The sequence below is a fragment of the Spinacia oleracea genome, chromosome 3 (assembly GCF_020520425.1).
Source record: "Spinacia oleracea cultivar Varoflay chromosome 3, BTI_SOV_V1, whole genome shotgun sequence".
Classification (NCBI taxonomy): Eukaryota; Viridiplantae; Streptophyta; class Magnoliopsida; order Caryophyllales; family Amaranthaceae; genus Spinacia; species Spinacia oleracea.
The window spans coordinates 112,592,805-112,600,897 of NC_079489.1; the positions used below are offsets into that span (position 1 = coordinate 112,592,805).

Genomic DNA, 8,093 nt, shown 5'->3' on the forward strand with positions numbered 1-8,093 from the left:
GGCGCGCTCATTTTAAGGGGTTTAGTGCGGGCTTTTACATGTGCAGCACATGGCCTGCCCGCACTTGATATTTCTCAAGTGCTGCCAAAATAGTGGCAGCACTTAATATCTCAAGTGCTGCCAATTTGGAAAATGAGCCCGCACTTGACATTTTTTGTGCTGCCAATTTTAGAATATGAGCCCGCACTTGATATATTTGGTGCTGCCAATTTTGAAAATGAGCCCGCACTTGACATATTTGGCGCTGCCAATATTGAAAATAAGCCCGCACTTGACATATTTGGTGCTGCCAAATTTGAAAATGAGCCCGCACTTGACATAGAAATGGGCAACACAAACATAAAAATGAGCCGCACTTGGCCTATAAATGAGCCGCACTTGATCTAGATTTGTTGCATAACCGATTTCCCTGCTACATATTACAATTGGACCACGCCACTGATTAACCTCCATACGTCATACAAAAAGTATCCAATTCTATAGATAATTAAATTAAATAGTATATAATTGAAAATATAAAAGTCGATTACATTACAATCATATGAAAAACTAGCTAGCATCCATCATTTAAGATTCAGTACAAGAAAATATCATAGACAATCACTGGTAATGAAATTTGCCAACATTTCTCGAACTTCATCTATCTCCTCAAAGGTGAAAAGCCGCTCCCTCGGATGATTGAATACCTTAAAAAGATCAACCATCAAAAAATATATATACACTTTAGTTATATTATAAATATTGAATCGTACAATAAATTAAGACTTAATTTGTTCATAATAAAGAAATAATGAACCATATAATAATAAAATTGGTTAATTTCGGTCCCAACTTTCATCTAATGAACTTAAATAAATATCTTAAAGTCCTTCCATGTTTAATAAACTTATTTTTATGTTTCAAAGGCTCATTCTCACCCATTTTAGTGAAGTTATGCACATTTAAGCCTCGTTAGTTCATTATCGGCCACATTTTGACTAAAATGGCTAATTTCTGTCCCAACTTTCAACTAATGAACTTAAATGAGTCTTTTAAAGTCTTTCCATGTTTAATACACTTAGTTTTATGTTTCAAAGACTCATTCTCACAATTTTGGTGAAGTTATGCACATTTAAGCTTCGTTAGTTCATTATCGGTCAGGTTTTGACTAAAATGGCTAATTTTCGATCCCAACTTTCATCTAATGAACTTAAATGAGTCTTTTAAAGTCTTTCCATGTTTAATACACTTAGTTTTATGTTTCAAAGACTCATTCTCACCATTTTGGTGCATTTATGCACATTTAAGCCTCGTTAGTTCATTATCGGTCACATTTTGACTAAAATGGCTGATTTCGGTCCCAACTTTCAACTAATGAAATTAAATAAGTATTTTAAAGTCTTTACATGTTTGATACACTTAGTTTTATATTTCAAATACTAATTATCACCTATTTTGGTGAAGTTATGCACATTTAAGACCCATTTAATCATTATCGGCCACATTTTGACTAAAATGGCTAATTTCGGAACCAACTTTCATCTAATGAACTTAAATGAGTATTTTAAAGTCTTTCCATGTTTAATACACTTATTTTCATGTTTTACCTACTCATTCTCACCCATTTGGTGAAGTTATGCACATTTAAGCATCGTTAGTTCATTATCGGTCACGTTTTGACTAAAATGGCTAATTTCGGTCCTAACTTTCAACTAATGAACTTAAGTGAGTATTTTAAAGTCTTTCCATGTTTTATACACTTAGTTTTATGTTTTAAAGACTCATTCTCACCATTTTGGTGAAGTTATGCACATTTAAGCTTCGTTAGTTCATTATCGGGTAGGTTTTGACTAAAATGGCTAATTTTCGGTCCCAACTTTCATCTAATGAACTTAAATGAGTATTTTAAAGTCATTCCATGTTTAATACACTTAGTTTTATGTTTCAAATACTCATTCTCACCCATTTGGTGAAGTTATGCACATTTAAGCATCGTTAGTTCATTATCGGTCACATTTTGACTAAAATGGCTAATTTCGGTCCCAACTTTCAACTAATGAAATTAAATGAGTATTTTAAAGTTTTTCCATGTTTAATACACTTGTTTTTATGTTTCAAAGACTCAATCTCACCATTTTGGTGAAGTTATGCACATTAAAGCTTCGTTAGTTCATTATCGATCACGTTTTGACTAAAATGGCTAATTTCGATCCCAACTTTCAACTAATGAACTTCAATGAGTATTTTAAAGTCTTTCTATGTTTAACATACTTAATTTTATGTTTCAGATACTCATTCTCACATACTTTGGTCAAATTATGCACATTTAAGACTCGTTTGATCATTATAGGCCACATTTTGACTAAAATAGCTTATTTCGGTTCTAACTTTCAACCAATGAACCTATAAAAGTATTTAAAACCCTTTAGATCTTTAATATACTTAGATATATGTTTCAAATACTCATTCTCACCTACTTTAGTCAAGTTATGCATATATGAAACTTGTTTGATAAGTATAGGTTACATTTTGACTCAAATGACTTATTTCGGTCCAAACTTTCAACTAATGAACCTAAATGGTTATTTTAAACCCTTTACATGTTTATTAGATTTATTTAATGTTTCTAAAACTCATTTGTACCTACTTTAGTTAAGTTAGGCACATATATATATCAGGCTCGTTGATCATTATAGGCCATACCCTAGGGGGTGGGTTAACTGTTAAGGTGTCGCGTGTTACATCTATAAGTTGGGTTAACACGGTTTTCAACCAAATTCTGAATTTTTAGTTCAAATCCTAGTTGAAATTTCGTTCACAAGCCACAATGAATATAGCCAAGACTGTCAAAACAAACAGAAACATCTTTCAGCGTATTCTTTCATTTTTTTTAACCTCCCCCCCCCCCCCCCCCCCAAACCCAACACAATGACTAACTATTGCCAAAATATTTGGATAAGATAACACTTGAAGAAACATCATCGGTGAAAACACAACTCACCAGTGCTGAATTTGAACGCCGAGTCTTTGATGCCTTTGCCAGATGGGTCGCCTACTTGAGCGTTCTCAACATTGGTTCCAATATCATATATGCAAGAGAATCATTATATTAAGTATTGCCACAAATATTTTTTTCTACTAGTGAATATCAAGCAATAATCTATACAAAGTACAACCAAGCAATAATCTATGGAGCATGGACACCATATATAACTAACTAGGTTTGTACTGACACCATAGAAGGCAAGACGTTCACTTACATGGTCATTACATGTACATAGAAGAAGAAAGGGGGGCAGGGGAGGATTAAAAGGTTAATACTAAAGACTATAGTCTTCAAAATCTGCAAGGAACTACATAGTCTAAACAGTAGACGTTTCCTATTCGATACTGGTACTTCTTATTCGAGTAGCAAAGTTGATATTTAAATAAATCTCAGCTGCAACTATCAGTGGACAACAGGTATAAACAACTATTATGAATAACTCTTGATTAAGCTACTAGTAATATTACAATTCAGTAGTTGGGCCATCTGCAAGACCGGAACTTTCCAAAGGACATTTAACTTGAGACTTTGACTACATTATAGGATTCGATAATTATAAGCAGTCATTATTTGATTAAGAGATATCAAAAAGTAAAGTATCTGGATTAAACATGGTTACATATAGTATACATAAACTTAAAGTACTCAGATACATATATAAACTACATAATCATATTAAACAATCAAGTTGCATTGCTGAAAAAACATATTAGATCAGTACCATATTTTACTTTGAACAACCAAGATTACAAATTTTTGTTTCTAAGTAATGCCCAAATTTGAGAATTCTTCTAAGCATTTTAAAAACATTTATCACAAATTCACAATTATAGAAAGAGGAATTAACAACCAAGATACAAGAATGTCCACCTGTAAATGGATATGGCACAACAGAAGGTTAACTTGACAATGATGCAAGCTGGTTAATTCCTCTTTCTATAATTGGAGGAGGCAATCAACATGTTCAATAATAAAGGAAGATAGAAATATTAATCTTACATAAACTTACGCAAAAGCATACTTCCAAGGATGAGAAGATTCCTGGTGACTCACCCAGCAATAAATATAAGGCCTTTCAAAGAGTTATGCACAGTTGTACACTAACAGTGGCCTGCAAGGAATGTTGTTGGATTTCAGAGACCAGGAGATAATCTCTCAGCTGCGTGAATGAACAATCAGTGAAGTTTCTGCAATTCTAAACAAACTGCACATGAAACAACATATAGAGAAATAACACTAGCCTAAGTTGAAAAAGAAAGATCATATTTTTCAACAGAAAATAATTCAGTAAAGACAAAAACTAACAAACTCCCAATTAACTTGAAAATTAAAATTCAATCGAAGCAGATCAAATAATCAAATAAATTACTCATGATCAACAAAATAGAATATAGAAACATTGAAGATTAACAAAAAAAATCAGAGCTAAATGTCAAAAATTGAAACAAAAAAAGACTCCCTTAATCACATACAAGCTTAAATAAGCCAGACAGGCGAAATTTAGAAAATAAATATGAACCACTTAATACAAAATCTACAGTTTTGATGCTTCAAGTATTACGTCAAAAAAGAATTTTAAATATAGTATAAAATCATAGAAATCAAACCCAAAATCAAAAATTTCCAAAACAACCCTAAATTATATATGTACAGAATGAGAGAAACTAAAGGGACTGGAACTTTAAAATTGGGCGATATGAGAACTAAAATAGATCAAAAAATTAACCGGCGCAGCAGCAAGAAGACCAGGGTGGTAAAGAGACTGCCGTTGATTAGAGCTTGCGGCATCAAAGATTGCTACTGTTGCTTCATTCTTTGGTTCTGCATTCTTAATTAACCCAGGAATTGAAATTAATTTGGGGAAAATTGAATAAATGGGGGATAAATTAGGGTGAGGTCTCTGGGTATTTTATTTAGGGTTAGAGAGGGTTTTGACGTCAGAGAAGAACACCCTTGGAGAAATTTTGACTCCATGGTGGTGGCGGGTTACCGACAAAAAACACCAGAGGGAAGAGAGGGGGGGGGGGGGGGGGGGTTTGAGGTGAAGAGAGAGACTGAGAAAGGAGCATGTCATTATATCCCTTTATTTTGTTTTGTGCGGCTAGTTTGTGAAATGAGCCCGCACTTGAACTCAAGTGCTGCCAATTTTCTAAAATGTGTCCGCACTTGTGAAAATGTTTTTTTTTTGCTCTCAAGTGCTGCCAATTTATTAAATGGCCCGCACTTGAAGAGAAGCACATGACGATTTTTCCTCTAGTGGCGCCAGGCGTCGAGGCCTGCGCCAAGCGTAGGGGCCTGCAACAAAGGACGAGGCCACCATCCCCTTTATGATTCTGAGTACGCACTCTTTAATGCTTCGGACAGCAGAGTACAACCTCAATTATTCAAGATTCCAAAGCCGCAAGCCGCGCAATTTCAAGCAATTCGAGTCAGCACTTCAGGCCGATCTTGGGTCAATCTGTTCAAAATTCAAGCATTCTAGTCCTAGATAGGCGTCCTACGCCGAATCTGCATATGCATTAGCAAAAGTAGAATATATACTTTGACTTGCTCTTTTCCTAACCAAAAAACCTCTGTCAAAGTGGAGGCTTATAGTGGGTATATACACCCGAAAAAATGGGCAAATTTTTTCAATTTTGCATGCATACATATAGCTAACACACACAACACATACAAAATTCAATTTTCAACCATACAAAAACCAATATTCATCCATACAAGAATAAAAAATTCCAAACCATACAAAAAATTCCAAATTTCCAATACAAACCATACAAAAATCCAATTTCCAACCATATAAAACCCATACAAATACAATCTATACAAAATCCAACCAAGGCAAGCTGGAACTCGCTACCATGCAGGGTCAGTCCAAGTCATCACCAGCCGTAATATCAACCACAGGCTCCTTGCCTCTGTTTCGGCTCCTATAACGCTCCAGATCTCGATCCAGCTCTGTCCTAGGGGTACCAGGCTCCTGCTCCGAGATACAAAGAGTACAGGGAGAAGGATAAACTCCCTGCTGAGGGGAAGGGTACTGATAAGGCGGCGGCATCGCCATGAACTGGTGCGGTGCCCCAAACATCTGGGCCTGACGCATCCTCTCCATCTCCTGCCAGTAAGTCCAAGCATCCACACCCCAAGGCTGAGGACCGCTCCCTCCGAAGTAGTAACCAGGAGGAGGAACAAAAGGCATCGAACTGCTCGCACCCCCAAAAGAATACCTGGTGGGATCAGCATATACAAAAGGGGGAGCTCCCCTATCAGCATCAGAATGCCTCTGATAAGTACCAGCACCGGACCCCTGTCCCAGATCCAAGCTCGGTCCTTCCTGCCTCAACGAAGTCTCCACCTGGGGCTCCTTGTCAACAGGACCTCTGCGACCTCGACGATGCTCCTGTAATACAAAATTCAAGAATCAGACATCCAAATTCGAATTTCTAGAGTACAAAATCTCACAGTCAATGAAAGCACCTCTCTGTCCCGGCCAGAAAGCTTTTGGGTCAACTTGGCACAATGCCTCTTCAGAGAATCAATCAGAAGCATCCAGCGACGCACTCTCACCTGAGGCGCCTGCATACAAAATTCAAGATCAATTTCCAGATACAAGATTACAATCAGTTTCAAGCAAATACAACAGTACTCACTGCTGCATAATGCACCGGTACAGCATCATACGACCTCCAGTGCGGAGGAGAAGCTACAGGGACAGTCACCTCCACCTGCTCCCCATCCGAGTTCTCATAGCGGATGACCCTATCAACATAGAGAATGTCCTCGGGGTCGACCTCCTCCTCCTACAAACATTCATACAATGATTCAAGAATACAAGAATACAAGAATTCAAGAATACAAGATACAAAATTTAAAAGCTCACCGGCAGTACGAAGCGTACTGGTGGAGCAAGCCTCTTCAAGAAGTCCTCATAGCGACCCCTCCTATCTACAAAGTTACTCCAGAGGAGACCAATAGCATCACCCCTAGCACTCAAATAGAGTCGGGCGAGTTCTTCATCTGGCGCCAACATGGACTCCGGTGGGTCCTTAGGGACAAGTCTGTCCCCCGTGATGTGCTGAAGGGACACTCGCTCCCCCAAGTACCACATATGGCGATACACCCAAGGGAGCAAGACCCGCCGCCCAGACAAGAAGAGGGCACGAGTAGCCGAAACAGGTATAGGCGCACCAGCAAAGGGACGCCAAATCACCTACAGAGCAGACAACTCAGGCAGTTATACAAGTACAAATACAAAAAGACAAAACAGTACAAGAGTTTACTTCATCAACAGGTAACACCCTCAAAGCTCTGCGGGAGGCCGCCAGAGGCACCCTCCTGCGCACCGCTCCTATCCAAGAGGCAGCATACAGGTAAGCCGCATCCCTAGTACGAACCGACGCCAAAATCGGGAAGTGCTCGTACATCCAAATCTTTCAAAAAGCAAACAAAGCATCAGTCAAATTCAAGATACAAACATACAAGTACAAAATACAAAATACAAAGTACAAGGAGTCTCAAATACCTCCAGCACACTCCACAAGGCAGCAATACTAGGCTCGCTCTCCGGCGCAGTCCGGGAGGCCCACTTCATCTCATACAAAAGGTGGATATATGCCAGACCACCCCAGTTGTAGCTCAAAACGGCCCTCAAATCCTGCAAAGCTGTCAGGAAGCCAATATGCACCCGACTGTTCCTGCTCGGTGCCATCACTCTACTCATCAGAGCCAAGAGGAAGAGCCGAACCCTCTGCTCCGCAGATACATCCACGCTACGGATCGCAGCCATGACCACCGTCACAGAAGTGTGGGTATCATCATCCGCCAAGTCAACAACAGGGCCGAGCAAGTCCCTGGTGATAGTCGAGCGCCATGTCAGCTCCGAATCAAAAGTCACGTTCTTCTCAGAGAAGGGAAGCCCCGTGATCATAGCAAATTCAAGAGGGGTGATAGTGATCTCCCATCATGACATGTTAAAGGTGTTGGTGGTATCCCACCACCGCTCCAGCAAAGCCTGTAACTGGGGCTTGATCCTCATTCTCCTCCGAGTATCTCTTATGGCACGCCAGAAATC

General features: G+C 38.7%; 1 long non-coding RNA gene across 3 annotated transcripts; it reads right to left on the minus strand.

The window, feature by feature from the left end:
* Window positions 1-484: 484 nt before the first annotated feature.
* On the minus strand, window positions 485-5,046 carry LOC110799685 (uncharacterized). 3 transcript variants are annotated; one of them, XR_008930889.1, is made up of 3 exons: window positions 4,752-5,046; window positions 2,981-4,136; window positions 485-686 (listed from the first exon to the last, which is right to left on the minus strand). It is a non-coding gene; the product is annotated as an uncharacterized lncRNA (long non-coding RNA). The 3 variants fall into 3 exon arrangements; XR_008930888.1 differs by having other exon boundaries at window positions 2,981-4,184; XR_008930890.1 differs by having other exon boundaries at window positions 2,981-4,229.
* Window positions 5,047-8,093: the final 3,047 nt, after the last annotated feature.